This window comes from Paramormyrops kingsleyae, chromosome 21, assembly GCF_048594095.1.
Source record: "Paramormyrops kingsleyae isolate MSU_618 chromosome 21, PKINGS_0.4, whole genome shotgun sequence".
NCBI lineage: Eukaryota > Metazoa > Chordata > Actinopteri > Osteoglossiformes > Mormyridae > Paramormyrops > Paramormyrops kingsleyae.
Window position 1 is genome coordinate 12,384,537 of NC_132817.1, and position 17,708 is coordinate 12,402,244.

General features: G+C 46.9%; 1 protein-coding gene across 5 annotated transcripts in view; it reads left to right on the forward strand.

The window, feature by feature from the left end:
* The window catches only part of LOC111847577 (disabled homolog 1-like), a 149,920-nt gene that overhangs the window by 62,238 nt on the left and 69,974 nt on the right, over positions 1 to 17,708 (forward strand). The window contains exon 1 of one of the 5 annotated variants that reach the window (XM_023818895.2): positions 14,870 to 15,337. The exons of 2 other annotated variants lie outside the window; for them this stretch is intronic. The gene's annotated coding sequence lies outside the window, so the exon portion shown is untranslated. Of the gene's footprint in view, positions 1 to 14,869; positions 15,338 to 17,585; positions 17,654 to 17,708 lie in introns of those variants that run through there. 2 more of the 5 variants (XM_023818899.2, XM_023818898.2) reach the window with 2 other exon arrangements.

Sequence of the window (17,708 nt, forward strand, 5' to 3'; positions counted from 1 at the left end):
CTTCCCAGCAGATTAGCGCCACGCTCTCCGCGCCGTAGGAGACCCAGGAGAAGCTTCTCTCGGCCCGTGCAGAGAAGCCTGACCCCCCCCCCCCCCAGCCCCCCCCTCTGGGACATGCAGGGGTCACGCCGAACTCCCTGTTTCCTGAGTCAAACAAAGTGTAAAGGAGACCCAAGTCTGACGCGTGAAAGAGGTGTGTGCGGTCCGAGCCCGACCGGGACTCGATCCGTACCCACTCCGTCTTAGAGTTCTGACAGCACCTTGGGATTCCTCACCTTCGCGGGACTTTTAACAAATATCAAGCAGGAAAATGAGTATCGCTAGATAAATGAGTGTGAGCTATTTATGAATATTCACTACAGTGTTTAATAGCATTAAATTAACAACTTTTTGGTATATGAATAATACTAAACACTGGTGCTGTAAGAGCTGAGCTCTGGAGGAGGTCCTCTGAGCAGATATTTCCTGGCGAGATGCTGGCTGACTCCGCTAATTAGCTACTGCAGGATTAATACACCCGAGTATTAAAAATGTAAAGCACCTCTAAGGGGCGCCGTGTCATGGCCCTTCTGCGCTCCGGAGCACTAAACTGGAGACAGCTGATAACCTATTAATCCATCAGTGGCTCTTGTGAGAGCACGTCAGCCATGTTTGTTTCTCTGCTAGCTTACTGAACACTCGCTTTCGGGTTTTAACCCAGTTTCGTGTTTAAACCGCTTCACCTTGTGAGACGGCTAATCGAGGAAACGTTCATCCAAGATACACAAACTGAAACGTTTAATATTTAAAACGGCATGTATTCGGTGCAATATTATGATCCGTATGCTAGTGGGCTGGGTTTGTTTACACTGAATGTGGATTATGGGTAAAGGGGCGTGGTTTATACGAGGCCTGGGGATTCGCTGGCAGTAGCAAGGCAGGAAGGATATTCTGATTTATATTCCAAGCCGGTTCCTTCTCGCTGGAGCCTTATTAAAGCACCCGGCTGTTAAGACATAACTAGCAGAATAATTGGTGAGGTTGGGCTTCCATACAGTAGGGCGGCCTTTAACCTATGACCTCCCGCCATTTTGGGTAGTTGCTTAGCAACTAACAGCCGGTCGTTAGCTATCACGAGAAGCGTTCATTTGTGAGGATATGTTTCAGGGACCAAACATAACCCCCCCCCCCCCACCTGTGACTTTATCAACATCATCCAACGGTGACATTCATGAAAAACGGGGACAGAGTCCCCCTCTGCTTTGCCGACGTTGTCACACTCACATTTCACGCCTTAATTGCGGAGTTCACACGCGCATTGTGGCATTAATCTCCCAACTGCGACTCCAGGTGGAGATGGCAATTAATATTTTGCTGACTCAAATTAAGCTCAGCACTTGAAAGCTGTTAGTTGGATTGACTGCTTGCTGCTGATTGGCTGGGCGACGATGTGAAAATGTGCGTCACGGTGAGCTTGATGTACAACCTGTTGCCTCTTACGGCACCCCCGCCCTCGGGCCGAACGCCAGCTCGCCATGCTAGCGATCGGTAATCGCCAGGTTTTATCGTTACATGTGGAATTCCATCACAGTTGCAGGGGAGGGGCCACATGCATGGGAAGGTGATCGGACAAATAGTGCAATATGAGAATGAATAAACATAATGAATACATAATAAATAAGTCATGTGGTGTTGGGTTGAGGATGTGCAGTTTGCGGCTGTAAAGTATGCAATGCTGATAAAGTGTGAGTAGTGGGTGAGAAATAGTGTTCAGGGCCGTGGGTATGCAGTGGGTGACCTGATGGCTTGGGGAGGGAGGCTGTCCCTGTAGCAGGTGACACGGGTGGTGATACACCGGTAGCGTTGTCCAGATGGCAGGAGGGTGGTGAGGCTGCTGGGTGAACGGCATCCTTGATGATGGCCTAGGCCAGGGGTGGGCAATCATATCCGCAAAGGGCCGGTGTGTATGCGGGTTTTCGCTGCAACTCCCTAATTATATTACTAATTAGAGGACTGATTGGCTGAGGAGTCCTCACACCTGGGTTTGAACAGCTGACCTACAGGTTATCCCAAAAATCTGCATACACACCGGCCCTTTGCGGATATGATTGCCCACCCCTGGACTAGGCCCTCTTCTGCCAGCATGAGAGGCAGATTGATTGGAGTTGAGGAAGATCTGTGATCTTTGAAGCTGTCCGCACAGCCCTTTCCAGTAATCTGAGGTCCCACTAGGGTGTGGGTTCCCACCTCAAAACTCTTCGGCCACATCGGGAAGAATAGCCTCTGCTGAGTCCCACTGAGCTGGACCCTGAATGGATTCTAGTGTGTGCTAGAAGAAGAGCTCAGTGGGCCAGCAAAAGATACACTGTCAACTGACTTAACTGCGTGTCAGTCTCAGAAGTGGATAGTTCAGGTCCAGAAAGTAAAAACATTTTGTTTCAACCAACCCGTTGAATCCTCTGTGACTGTGACTCCTCATACTAAAGTTGGTTGAAACAAAATCTTGGTCTGGATTTTTACGTTCTGGGCCTGAACTATCCACCTCTGATCAGTCTCCATTAGACCCTATTCAATTTCCTTTGAAACAGGGGAATGTTTGCCGTTTTACACAACACCCTGTAGGGGGCGACGTCAGCTTACCAGCTCTTTGGGTCAAATCACCTGTGTGCTACTTAACTGCCACTTATATGACACTGACTCCATGAGACACATGGGGACTGACCCCACTCCCAGCTGTAACCTTAAACCTATGCCCATCTGGTTCAACTTGTGCAGACACCGAAACCACAGTCTCATCTGTACCCAAATAATATTAATATCCCTGCCTCCCACCCCTCTGTGAGTGTTAGATTAATATTAGTAGTAGTGATCACTTGGTTCTTAATGCATTGGCTTGGCAGTTTTATCCAATGTAGTTTGCAAGCTTTATCTACTTATTGAGCTGGACCATCTAGCAGAGCTGCTCTGGCAGATTACTTGGCTCAAGGGTACAACAGCAGTCGCCTCGGTGGATTGCTGGAGTGACACTATTTCATTGAGGATGGAGCCCAGGCTGGGTCGTGACTAAACTAGGCTCTTTTTAGCCTGATGGTTGCTGGCTCTAGGCCCAGAGCTGCTCAGTTCTGCTGTTGTACCCCTAGGCAGCGTGCGTAACCATAACTGCTATCCGGCTGTGTGCACCGTGAGCCGCTTTGGGTACAAGTGACAGCTGTGTCACTGAAGGTCACAGCTAATTGGCTGCCAGCTCCCGCCCTCCGATTTCACCCGGAAAACGCTCTCCCTGGCTGTTTGGACAAACATCTGTGACAGGTCTATGCAGGGGTCCGTAAGCGGGACGCCTACGCTGACATAAAGGGCATTTTTCAGAAAAGAGCGCTAATTTCTCATGATCAGAGGTCGCCTGTCAGGGTGTCGCTCCCAGATCCTCCCGTCCTCGCTGCGGTGCATCTGCCGAGGCAGCGGACCCCGTCGCAGGGTCGTCCCCATCACGTCTCCAATGTCACATTGTCACGGCATGCGGCAGAAACTCCCATATTTCCAAACAATTCCCTGAAAGCTGCCGTAACGGGCCCGTAATGTGATTCGTTAAGGGTGTGTGTGTCTGTTTATGAAGAATTATAACTTGCAACTGGGCCCTTCATTTTTCATGTAGCAGATTGCATTCTTCTGCGTGTCTGATAAATATTGTCGTGCTCTGCTTCATCATTCCTGCTAAATATTAAATCATAAGGATGCTCTGTCTCGTTCTGCCTCTCAGTATCTCTCTCTTTCAGTCTCATTCTCCTCCCCTTCTCTCCATCGCTCTCTCTCTAGTTCGGTCCCTGCTTAGACTTCTCCAATCATATCCGTCCTTAGCCTCAGTTTGTACGGCCTTATAAATATGTCTCAGGGCAGACAGATGTGATAATTAGCTCAGTTATCCTGTAGAGGCCAGCCTCTTGCTCTTCGTTCCCCGAAAGGTCAAAGGTCCCCGCAAAACGTTTACATCATAAGATACTACAACATACTCTCTCCTTCTCACAAAGATGAGCTCATCAGCTGAGGAATCCTTATTGCCACCATGTATCTATGGAGCAGAAAGCTAGAAAGAACGACCTTGAACTTTTGCATAACACTTTGCAAATATTGTCAGTTGGCTGCCGGCAACTTTCCTTGTTTTCCTTTGTGTGTCGTGTACAAAAATCACAGCTGTAACGTTAAAATCGAGAGACATTTACAATGTCATGGAGGACAGGCATTGCAGCCCAAACATAATTTATGTTTAGTCATAATTAAAGGTTTCTTGATGAGAACATTAACATGTTGTCTGGGGGGCAGAACTGTGGCCAGAAGACCATGGAGAGACACTGGGGCACCACAGATGTTTTAGGAAAGTGTCTGACGATTCAGGAGGAGGGAATTGGGAGTGTGGAAGTGCTGACCAGTTCTGGGGAAATTGTCGAGTGCTGGAAGGAACACTTTGAGGAATTCTTGAACACATTAACAAAAATAATGATAACTATAATGACACTGTTATTGATCCCTGTGGGGAAATTCTCTATTAACCTACGCCATCTTGCTCTCCATGACGCACAGATGCATATTTAGGTGAAAACATGCTTGGCAGTGAAGGGCAGCCTCCTGCAGCAGCACCCATGCAGCTGGGGGTTATGGACCTTGATCAAGGGCCCACAGACATGACTGCTCTGCCAAAGCCAGGCTCGAACCGACAACCTTCCACGCAGGGGCAGAACCTACTGAGCCACACACTGCCCCCAGTATAAGTCCTCTCAGGCAGTCTATCACTGGCTGGATTTTGTTGGAAATCACCAGCTCTGAACACGCTTGAGTTGCGTAGTGATTCATTTGAATGTAAAATACAAAAACAACAAAAGACGAATGAAAAGATGAGCACGTTTAGATCTGTGTAAAGTGCATAGGTTTGTTTCAGTGTCTCAGCCTCCACAAGAATATAGTGTTCTTAGTTTCTGCAGCCAAGGTCGTCTCCCAGTGTTTTTCCAGAAGACTCTGTCTCTGCTTAGACCTAACAAACCTGATGGTGCCATATGAAAAACAACCAGTCAGTCCATTGCTGAAGGTCACAACGTGTGGAGATCACCAAGCACGAGTAAGAGAGGGAGGCAAGGTGACACAGTTGGTTTTGGGGATATATGATTATAGTTGGTCAGAAGCTGCGGGGATAGTGAAATGCATCCAGAGGAAAGGTTGGGGCGACATGATTTACGTGGGTAAAGTTCCACTGGATAGAACTTTGCAGCTGGTGCATGAATCTGAACCAGTAACCTTCTGGTTGCCCATAATCGATACACCACTATGTAAAAGATTTCACCCCACCAACTGCATAGATTTCCATTTCCTAGCACTGCAAGCTCAAGAATTCCTGCTCCCATTTCAGCTGTCCTGAATTCCACGTCCGGGGCTTTTTAATTAAAACGTTTTCAGCATCTGCTAAATCGCGCCTAATCTTCTGATCGCATCTTCAGAGGTGTTCAAACGGTAAGTTGTTTGCCATTTGCTGTTTGATCGCGTGCCAGTAGGATTTCCGAGCGCGGTCAATGCTAATCACATTATGCACTTAGTGAAACACAATGTGTGCCAAATTAGCAGCACGTTCTTTTGGTTCTGAATCAGTTTAAGGCCAGTTAATATGTTTAATATCCTCACGGCATCTTTGAAATCGAAATGATTTGCGTTGTCTCCTCCTTACTTGCCAAAAAGGGCAAAGGTCGTCATAGTTAACCCCTTTTTATGTAGCAGTAGGTTGTCAGTGTGCAGCTAAATTTTAGGTTTCGTGCTTCAAGACAGGAAGTGAAATATGTAATGAGGGACAGGATGTCCGCAGAAACATCATCTGGAGTGCTGTGGAATCTGCGCAAGACGAGATTCATGGCTCATTCCAGGGGTGTGGGAGGGGCTTGGATACCCTGACAGATTCGTGGGGGCCGGCACTTGACAGGGGTTCTTGAATAAGTAAAATTATATGTAAAATTAGGCTGAGAGGCTTAGGTGACATTTTTTCTGGGGGCCCAGAATATTTAGTGGTGGATCGCACCATAAGACAATGTGAAATGGGGAAGACATTCTAGGCCAGAGTGAAGTCATGTGACACACCCATTCTTTCAGTTCACCTCTGCCCCATTCCCAGTTTACTCTTGACTCCATAACACACTCAGACCAGGCTGCCCAACTCAGCACCCCTCTCTTGATATATTCCATCTCCTGTTCCATTTCCTCCATCTTTCCATAGTTTCTTTCCCTCTCCCCAGTTTCATTAAACCCACTACCACTGCTGTATTGGCACCAGTTCCCTCCACCCATTAAAATATCAAATATAATTACAATAAACATAAAACCTGAGGTGGACATTTCAGGTCCAGAAAGTAAAAATCCAAACCAGGATTTTGTTTCAACCAATCAGTTGTGTATAGAGTCACAGTCATACAGAACTCAAAATACTGGTTCGGATTTTTACTTTCTGAACCTGAAATGTCTGCCTCTGCAGAACACATTAATTTGGGTGTGCTGTAACTCAGCTGCTTAGGGATCTGTACCAATCCAGAAGGTTGTGGGTTCAAATTCCACAGCTGTGATACCATTTTCCTGAAAATGAGATTTTTCAGTGGTGAAGGACTGTGCCACGTGTTTAACTCATAAGACGATGATTCCCCGGAAATGAACCCGACTGATTTTAATTAAGTCAGTCCCAAAGGTACGAGTGGATGCAAGCAGTTTGTCCGGGTTCTTGTTTCAGTTTATGGATTTGTTTGGGTTTACGATATAAAGTGACATATTATGGGACTGCAGCACATTTATGAGAGTTGGTTAGATTTGAAAAACTCATGGAGACTTAAAAGTATCTCTCCTCGAGCAAAGAGTAGGCTCCTGTTTGTTATGCTTAGTTTTGCTGAAATAGTGACTGTCTCTCTGTACAGTAAGGGCATCTCCCTCCACTTTTACCTGTGTTTTGAGTATTTTTTTAACACACCGAATCATTTCCTGAATGCATGCCTTCTCTTTTGTACTGTTTCAAGCTGATGGATTGCGACGTCCCGTCGCAGCTTCTCCATATCTGACCCCATCTCGCACATCTCACCGCGCGGAACACCGGAGGCTGTCTACCGCATGTTCAGAGATAACGGACGCTTCCGCAACCCGCTGTAAACTTCTGAGGGTGACGGACATTAATCCTCTGGCATGACGTGTCCTCGTAACACCGTAAGAAACTCCGAGTTGCCACCCATCCAAATCGGAGGTGACGCTCGGCGTAGCTTGAAACGTGTTCCGATTTTTTAAAACTTCATGAGATGTGGGATGTGTGGGACAGGTAGACTGCCCAGGTAGGTTCTAGCCACGCAGGCCCTGAACTCTGTGAGGTACCCTGTTCTGCGGGGCCTCAGCACCACAGCCAGGAGTAATTCCACATACCACATGTATTGGGTGCCATTTTCATAATGATTGGGACTTTTATATATCTAACCATTAATCCATCCATCGTCAATAAACCAAGGCAGCAGGATATGTCAGATCCTTTGATATCCTAAAATATATCCTATATGTTACTTTAAGACATGGGAAAAGTGTTGATATTTTATAGGAGTCAAGTTATCACAGCTTGGTCTGTGTGTGAGAGGACCGAGACTGGCAGCAGTGGGAGAGCTCACGGGTGCTGAAAGGGGGGGTGGTGGTTGGGAGATTCCAAAAAATTTTGTAACATAGTTGGATTGGTGTGGGCTGAGGGCCCAATGTGATATGCTATCATGGGGCCCAAAATCTCTAGCAGCGCTGCTGGTTGAGCTTTAGCTGTTTGATTTTGATTATAAGGCAGATTGGTCAGTTTGTATGTTGGTTCATCTACTCATTATATAGACCAGTAAGAGCATCTGGTTCCCATTGGATCCGTCACAGACACTGTATATTAACACATACACCGTGATTGTAGGTTTCCATTGAAAAGCGTATTGTGCTTAATATACTATTCATAGAAACACATTTTTCATTAAGTGACCCGACTGGTGAAGCCTCGCTGGATTTACAAACACAATTTGCTTTTAATAAATGCTGTGGCTTTATTAATACAGGAACTAGAATGTCTTTAATTATTAATTAATAGGGAATCATCACCATTGGAAGAGGATGAGATCAGTTAAATCGTTCAGAGCACTGTGGAAAAATTAAGAGATGGAGGTCTGTAAAATTTTAAAACTCACTCTAATTATGTCCCAAAGGCATCATTCAGCAATATCTTGTAACTTTAAAAACATGTTTGCTATATATTTAATACATACAAAACCATCAGCACTATATAGTCAATCACGGGTGTTTAAAAGGCAGGAATATAAACATTTTCTTTTGTAAGATTTATGAATATCCCAAGTCGTTCTACAATAAATGCTGTTTCAGGATGATAAAAAAACGTTTTTTTATGTCTTGCTGTTTCCAAATCTTATTTTATTGTTGGCTAGTCACTTGGGTCTAAACTATAGTGTGAAGCCCCGTGATTGTGTTTTTAATTATTTTCAATTACATCGCGCCTTGCTGAATGAACCAGACAACAATTTGTGTGATTTCGTCAGCTACTGCTTTTATTACCGCTTATAATAAATATTCAGCGCGAACGTAATTGAACCGTAATTGAACCGCTGTCCCGAATTACTTACCCTCGCGCGTTCGCCTGGTCGCCTGAAAGGGCGGCAGCCAATTTGCATATTTTCAATTAGACGACTTTCAAATTAATTTTCAAATTACATTTCCGAATTTGAAAATAATCCCGGAAGAACTTGTCAATGGCTGCTTTTAGGCGTCCGCTTATGCAACTCATGTGTGCTGCGCTGTCTTTAAAAAACCGTCATAATAATTTATGCATGCAGTCATTTTTTTGTCATTGTCATTTTATTTTGCATGGACTTTCAGACAATCTTAACCCCTTCGTCATACTACTAAACCAATGATATGTCAGTATATGATCATATAATGGTCCACTCGGATTTTTTGAAGTATTTCCTTCATTTAGTTGCATGTCTGACCCCAGCCCCCAAAGCTATTAATATGAAAAATGTTTCTGAGCCAGTCACTGTGGCACAAGTGCTTTGAAAGAAGCCTGATCATGACCCAAACCTTTGGGGGGAGGAGGCATCCTAGCGGGCCCTTTCAGGGGGCGGGGGTGTGGCCCTACCGGGGGTCTTGGGGGTGGGGGGCCATGTGACCTGTCTTCACGCTCCGCCACTTTCTTCATGCATGAAAAGACGTGCAGCTACATTTAAAAGCTATCACTACATTCCATGTGCAGAGTGCTTCTCCTTTACATGCAGGTTTGTGCTTTTTGGGCTGAGTTTAAAGCTGGCAGCACAATCCGTGCATTTTCCCTAAGAGGTGGGGTGACAGTGAGCTTGGAACCAAGACGAGGGCACCCTGGATGGGACATCTGTCCCCTAGAGGGTATACATACTCACTTCATTTTAGAGTCACCAAACTGAATGTTTCTGAATTGCGGGACAAAACCCAAACCAGCATGGAAGGGACGTGGAAACTCCACACACAGAGTGGGGGAATTGAACCCAAACCCTGCAGGTATAAGAGCACAGTGACAGCCACTGAACGACCCTACCAAGGGCTTTAACCAATCACACGTGATAGTTTACTCATCAAAAATCAAGAACATGAGTAACTGGGTTGGAATAATCTACTTATTTTATCAGGAAATGGGCATTTTGTATGTAGGTGTATTTTCTGATGAGGTGCTATGTGTGTAACTGCTTTTGGCAGGAAAAAGTCTGTGTTTTGGTTCTTTTATTTACTAACGTAGAGCCCAGCAGAGACGACTTTGTTTTAAATGGCTGGTTCGGATTATTTAGATTCCTCAGGCATTTCTGTTCTTTGAAATAGCTTCCCAAACGCTTGTCAGACGCCATGCCGGGTCTTTCTCTGGGAGCATGAGGGGGCTGAGCGGAATATTCAACACCGTGCTGTGTGGTCCTGAATGCTGAGATTGGGGGGGGGGGGGGGGCTGGAGGAAGGGGGAGGGGGGTTAGAGTGGAGAGTGGGAGAGAGAGGGAAAGATAAAGAGATGGAAGGAGACAGAATGATAGAGAGAGCGAAGGAGAGGAAAAAGCAGGGAGGGAAAAAGAGTGACTTTACTTCAGTCAGGGTGGCTGAATTATTGTAACCCACCATTTATCTGGAATATCTGGTCAACCACGATTAATTAGCGCTGATCCGTCTGAAAAGTGACAGTTACCCCGGAGGAGGAGTCAGCCGTTATATTCCACATGTATGTTATATTCCACATGTAGGTTATATTCCACATGTATGTTATATTCCACATGTATGTTTCTATGCACTTGTGTGGTTAGTTAATCCAGATGGGGGCCGCTGCGTTTCCAAACCGGTCAGCCGGACACGTGACTGCTGGTGTTTCCCCAATGAGCCCCGGGGGTCTCTGACCTGGAATCTGTGAATTTCTAAAGACACAATGGCCCCCTCCCCCGACTTTTCGGGTGGTAAAACAGTGTCGAATCAGCGAAGCATAATGAGGCGAATTGATCCGGTCCCAGGAGTCAGACTCATGGGGGCGGGGGTGGGGGTTCCACACCGACATGGAGGGAGTCTCTCCCCGGGGGGGATGGGGGTGTTGGGGCTTTCATTACTGAGGCCAGAGAAATGGACAGGACAGGGGATGAATGATGAATGACTGTGACAAGGGGGCCACCGAAGGACAAAATCTCATGCCGTATCGATCTGACTAGCGCCTCCAACAGGCTGGGTTTGGTCATTGTTTTTCGAGATATGAATATCCCATTTTTACTTTGGAAAGCACAGCTCCATTCTGTGGAAAAGCAATGCACTTTGAAGTTATTTCTCCTTTTTTCAGTTCATTTTTCCAGTTATTACCCTGGGAGATTTATGACGCATGTTTAAAATGGAAGGTATCTCAAAGAAATAGCCCATTTCTAATTTTCACTGTGCATTCAGCATGCGGTCAGTGACCCCCGGCTCCATTTGGGATTTGTAGGCGTTCTGCTCTCACACTCAGCTGCACCCCTCTGCGGAGGCTGCCGGGTCACACTCACGCCATCAGGAGCCTTTCCAGACTCATTCGGTTTCTGTTACATCTGCTTTTCTGTCCCTTATTTATTTTTTTTAACTAGAAGTTGTCAAATAACACTTCGGGGGGAAATCCTTTTACAGCTCTCTTACAGCTGCTGGCTACACCACGCAAACTTTTGTTTAAAAGTTTTCAAATTTGCTAACTGCAGCAAAATCTGTAACAATAAAATAATAACGCTGGAAATGTAGGCTACGCAGCCATCTTCCATAACCGCCCATTCAGCAAGGCTGGATCCAATCCCAGGAAGACGGGGGACACCCTGAATGGGATAGTAGTCCGGGGATAATGCTGGAAATGTGATGCCAAAATGCATCACGGCGACGCAGGGCACAATGAATGGTTTGGTGCGGTTTCGGCATTTGTTAAAGAGTCTTGGTGAGGTCCGGTCAGGTGGGGTGTATGTGAAGCAGAACTGCATCAAAGGGGGATATCTTGCGTTTCAAAGCTCGCAGGACATCGTCGGAAATGCATGTGTTCGGCGGGGGGAGTCGACATCCGCAGAGCAGATAAATTACAGCCCTGGGAGGCAGACTTTACAATAATGAAATGTGCTGCAATTTCAGTTTGGCATCTCGGAGATTAAAGTAATGAGGACTAACTCGCGGAAGGGCTTCCACAGCAGCTCTTGTCTAAGCGCTTTTCTCCTCCTACTCCTCGCTGTAATCGCCGCGGATGTCCGACGCACCGTGAAAAGCGACTGACTGGATCCGCCGAGGAAAAAAAGCGAAGATTAGGGAATTCACTGCGGTATAAACACATAAAACAATACCCAATTATGCATAAAACAATAACGATTTATGAATAACATCTGCAGAGGGGGATCTGTCATTGACAAAACGGGAGCTAAAACGTTAACCGGCCTGAGGTCGATACCCATATGACAAGGCTGAACTTCATGTTTGTGAGGGATCATTTCTGATCGCTGAGAGCGGGTCTATTTTCATGATTTCTGATGAAATTGATGTTATGTTTGTATCACCCCTGAACTCGCAAGTTGTGCTGTGGGAAATTGGAATGCAAAATTATTATTTTATATAAATATTTTCATGTAATGTCTCCTGTGAGACGGAGCAGGGCTGCCTCACACCTTCAGGGTTCAAATCCTGCCTCTGCTCTGTCTGTGACGTTTTTTTTTGCTCTTATTTTCCAATTCATCCACTGGCCTCTTGTAATATTGATTGCTCTGTTGCAGTGTTTCAGTATTTGTTTCGTAAATTCTGTTGACTTTAACAAGGCTGTCCATTCTTCTCTGACTGCTGTCATGTTTTTGCCCTCGCAACTGCTGCTGACAGGAGAATTTTCGTTCATCACACTTTCCTCTGTAAGCTCTAGGCACTGTCCTGTGTGGAAAAACCCATATTGGTGGTTGTAGTGTGTATTTCTGGAGTCACATCCTAGCCCTGTGCATTCTGGGATACGGTCCAGGCCCTCCAGTGACCCTGACCAGGATTGGAGGTTGGAAGATATTTGGATGGATTATTTAATAAGTTCTCGCCAATCAAGGCATGAGAAGATGATCATTTTGCCATGGACTGTTTGGTAAGTCTCAGGGTTCTCTACACTATGGGTTAACCATCAATAGCTGACGAATACGACAACCTCAGCGGTGTGCCAGAGAATATCGGCATCCCCAGTCATCATCATCTCGTTAAGCGGTTGCCTAAGCATCACATGGTATCTGTTGGCGCACGGCATGTCTTTCTCTCTGCTCTGACCCAGTTTCGTGACCTTCAGACTGTATTTCGCGAGCTGCCTGCAGTGAGCATTATGGGGATGGAGGCATATTCATACATCCTTAAAAAATGCCTGACTATCCCGGGATGCTCATTCCGCGCCGGGCGGGCGAATCCGCCCCATGGTCTGTTTACCGAGCCGTAAATCTGTCCATTAGTTCTGCTCACAAGGCTCGGTGAATCGAGACTGTCCTGCTGCTGGCACACACGTTTGGACGTCTTCTGCGGCTGTGTACGTTTCCGAGTCCCCGTCACGCTTGCCTGGTCGCCGCCTTCAAGCGCGACTCCGCCTGACGCTCGACGTGCGCGGGTGCTCCGCGGCGGGCTGCTCCTGGACGACTCCTAAACTGCGGCGGATGAACAGCGTCCGGGGCGACGTGATGAGCTCTCCTCCGCGCTTCTTCCCAGACGTTTCCCGCTGTGCGGGGACAGTGCATGCGGGGAGGTGGGGCCTTTATACAGGTTTTATGACTGTTGCATGTTTTTTTCTGTTATTCTCAAAATTAATTGTGGATTTTTGTGCACACAGGGGCCTACCTAGAAATTCTGGGCCCCCTGATCAAATATTACCTTTGGACCCCCACTTGGTATGGCTGTATACAATTTGCCGAGTGGGGGGGGCCACGGCAGTAAGTTTTGGGCCCCTGCAAAGACCTCGGCCCCTGAATCTGCTACGCTATCCATCACCCCTGCACACACATGATTTTAGACTGTGGCAGGAAACCCTTGATATGCTTGGGGGGGGGGGGGAAATGCTAACTCCACACACATAATCCCAGAGGTGTGCGACATTAGTGTTACACCCTAGTTCAAAATTATAATAAATGGATTAATTTCAGGCACAGGATTTACATATAAAAACATGATATTTACCCAAGTTATGCTCCTCTAAATGAAGACACGTCAAAAACCCACTGTTGAGGCTCTTCCTGTCAGTGATGTGTATCAGTGTAGAAGGTACGTGTCAAGGGTAGTTTATGAATCGTGAGGAAAAATCTGCAAACCTCTGGCGTGTCGCCTCTAAAAAGCAGAATAATCCAGAATTACCGGAAACTCGGCTGCGCAGACCTTTTTAGGAGAGTGACCCATTTTCGTGCCCAATTTTTTTGGGAGGGGGTAAAACTGAGAAAGGAGGGTGTATTCGGAGGGGATTGGTTGTCGGGGAGGGGGGGGGGGTTATAAGGAGGGTGGAGGGGAATCATAAACAAAGCATGACAGGTAAACATCACCCTCCGGCCGCGGCTGGGGATTAATGTACGGTGGTACGGGACCATGCAGCAGCCTGTGAATCAGCACAGCCGCGGTGCTGCCATGGTTACGGGGCCAGACCGCTTCGCTGGCCCTGTCCTCTTTACCGTCCAACTGGTGGCTTTTTACTCGACCCTAAAGTTTTTTTTCTGTGTTACGTGACTTTTTTTTTGGGGGGGATAGAGTCGGGGGCCAGAAAATAGCAAGGGGAATGGGGTATGCAGGGGTCGGTTTGCATTTACGCTCCACGTACACATGCACCCTGCCCCTGGCTAACATGAAGAGCTGGTCTGCTCGTTGAACCGGGAGGTCAACGCTCCCCCCGCCCCCCCAACACCACCACCATCACACACTCCACCCTATGAGGAGAGGAGACCCCCCCCCCACACCTGATGGTGCCTAACACTGACAGTTTTCTTTTCATCGCAGGGATAACTGATATCAGTAGCAGACAGAATGACTGCAGGGCTATGACGAACAAAACTTAGGGTGCTGGCATTTTTGTAAAATAATTATTCTTCCTTAATGTGGGTCTTTTTTTATCTCCTAATCTATCAATCACAGTCACAGCCAGCAGACACCACGTTCATGTTATTCTAACACACTTTATTTTTAACTTTCATCTCTTCCACCTTGTCATGTCTATCCCCCTCTCCGTCGTACGTCTCTAATTTGGACGTACACTCCCCCCCGCCCACTCTCCCCCCTTTTCCCTCTGGGGCGGAGAAAGGGTTAATCCGCAGGGCTCCCTGTGATTGGCTGGCGGATCGGCGGCTTCAGCATCACAGAACGAGGGATACGGGTAACTAGGCAACTTCAACAGCAGCAGCGGAAAAAAATAGTAAAGAAGGTGGAGAGGAGGGAAAAAATACGGGCTCAGATCTGGAGACTCATCGGGGATGGGAATGATGTAGTCCAGATTTCTCCAAATATCCCTGCACCGGGGAAGCGGATCGTCTTGGTCTTTTAGAAGGGACATGGATTCCTACCGACATGGCCATCGGGCGATAAATGGGTCTTAAAAAATGAGAAAAATAGGAGCGTCTTTATCACAGATCAGTAAAAAAAAGGGGTCAGTGAGGCAGACGATGCAGGTGCGAGATCCCGAGTAAGTTTTCCTGTCGAAAGAGGGCACTTTCTGTGCCAGTGTGCGATGCTTCCCCGAGTCTAAGGCTTTAACTGTTACCGGACCAGTCTGCCGGCGGGATCGCGGCGCTTGGACAACCTGGAAAACAAGTTGGGAAAAAGCCGGACCACAGCGAGTAATAAGAAAGTAAGGATGCGAAGTTTGATCGCGAAATTGTGTTTCCCTCGATACCTGGAATAACGCGTCCGTCCGTGCGCTACGCTTAACTGCATTTTATTGCATTGCTGATATTAGCGTTTGACGATGGTTGGAAAATATAATATTGTGGATATTAATTGCGTTCGTAAATATTATGTTTGGGTAGAATGAAAGTGCAAAACCTATGTACAAACGTATTTGGAGTGTCTCGATATTCCCTTACATTTATTGGATTTGCATTTCGGAATGTGATGCCGCACCGTAGTAATATTGTCCTATAATCCTTTACTCGTAGTTTTGTTTTAAAAGACACGTTTAATATGCATAAGGTGTCTTTGTAGGCGTTAATCTTTCAGTGGGGAAAAAGCCTAGGCGAATGCGCAAGTTTGCCTGAAATGCCAACACTGCACCCGGTTTCGGTGCCCCGGAACTGGGAGAGATGCAGGATCACAACTTCATATGGGATTTTTTTTTTTTTTTAATTGCTTGTTTCTGGTGGATTTTGTGTGTTTGCTCGTTTGCCGGTCAAATTTAATGCAGTGCTTCAGCGCCTTATTGGGTAACAGTGGTTGAAAGTGTCACCGGCGATTTTATCATAAAAATTAGGATATTATGATAAAATAATAAAAATATGATAAAATGCACGGTGTGCATAAACAAGGAGAGCCGTTCGTGTGAGTGTCCACTCCATAGAAGTGTGTTAATTTTGGGGTCACCCCGGATTGACACTTTAACCTACGGTTTATGATGAATTGCCGTACGCATTACATTTGAAAGAAAGAAATAGATAATTTAATTTACCGGGCAGTGCGTTTTCTGGACCTTTTGTTTAATATGTTTTTAATAAGTGCTTGATGCATGCGCTGGACTTGATTGCATGCGCTGGTTGATTCTGTTGCAACCGCTGAACCCCCCAGGGCGGTCTGAGCAGACCCCCAGCCGCCCCCCTCCCACAGGCTGGTCGCGGTTCAGACGGGCCGCCATCCAGCTGAACTCCAGCGGAGCAGAGCAGCGCTCCCGTGCCCCTCACCTAGCCGGTTCCCGTCCATTAGCTGCCATCTCGGCGGAGTCGCGAACTCCCGCGTCGAGGTGCCCGTTCTGCCCGTGGACCTTTTCAGCTTGACATTAGGAAGCGGCACAGCCTCTTCCCTGCTGGGTTTGCGGGAAAGTCATCCATCCGTCCATCCGTCTTCCGAACGGTTATCCTGTTCAGGGTCATGGGGGGGGGGGGGGGGGGGAGAGGTCTGGAACCAATCCCAAGCAGCATATGGCACAGGGCTGGGGTACACCCTGGATGTGATGACAGTGAACATAAATGCACATACTATTAGTAGCGGAGAAGCGCCAATTAACCTGTGAGACACAGGGGGCGCATCAGAGTCGAGGTGAGATTCGAACCCCCCCGTCCTCTTTTCAGGATATATGTTTTCGTTTTGTTCTTTGGCTCACTTAATCATTAATTCTTTTCAGTGGTTCATTTGATTTTGTAAAACCCACCAGCAGGGGGGTTGTTCACCTCTGCTATTGATCTTTGCAGATTATTGATTATTCTTACCGCCGATGTAAACAAGCGGTACACTCTATTTTAGCGCTGGAATCGTAATATTTTGGGAAATCAACACATAAAAGAAAACACAGAACAGCGCATGCTAGAAATATTCAATTGGAAAAAAGTCTTTGATATTTATTACGACCCTGAATAAAAGAAGATGGATGGGGATCGAGAAAAACATAAATATTAAATCATTTTAGTGCTGGAATGAATTTCAGTCTTGCTGGTGGAAGCCTTTGGTGTGACCTGGGAGGTGCGGAATAGCCTCCCTGAAACACTGAACCTTTAACGAGGGTCGGGAGTAGTGAATAGCGAGGACGGCCCCGTTAAGGCGTCCCGGGGGTGCGTGCATCAGGCGCCACGCCGATCCCGCACCGAGACGTTACGGAGGGGGCAGATTGATTCGTGGGGGACTTTTGAAGTCAATAATATGCTGCTCCGTTTTGGGCATTAATTAAATAAGCGACGAGAAGGGGAGCACGCTGACACGAATCCCACCTCGTGTTAATTGGGCATGAAATCCATTTGAAATTTCAATCAATCACTTTCGGCTTTAAATGGAGGCAGGGGGAGAGGGGGCAGCGAATCGCGATGCATTACAGCTGCCTTGTGACCCGCCCCCGGGCGGGTGACCGAGCCATTATGTGGGCGGGCTAATCATGCAAATAGGCCACTCTGGTTGGTCAAATCGAAGTTAAGCTCAGCGACATTGCGGTGATTACAGCCTATCTCAAACTGCAGCCCCAGGAAAGGTGAGGTCAGGTTCAGCAGAAGCCTGCTAGTACTTAATGAAAATATCCCCAGTTA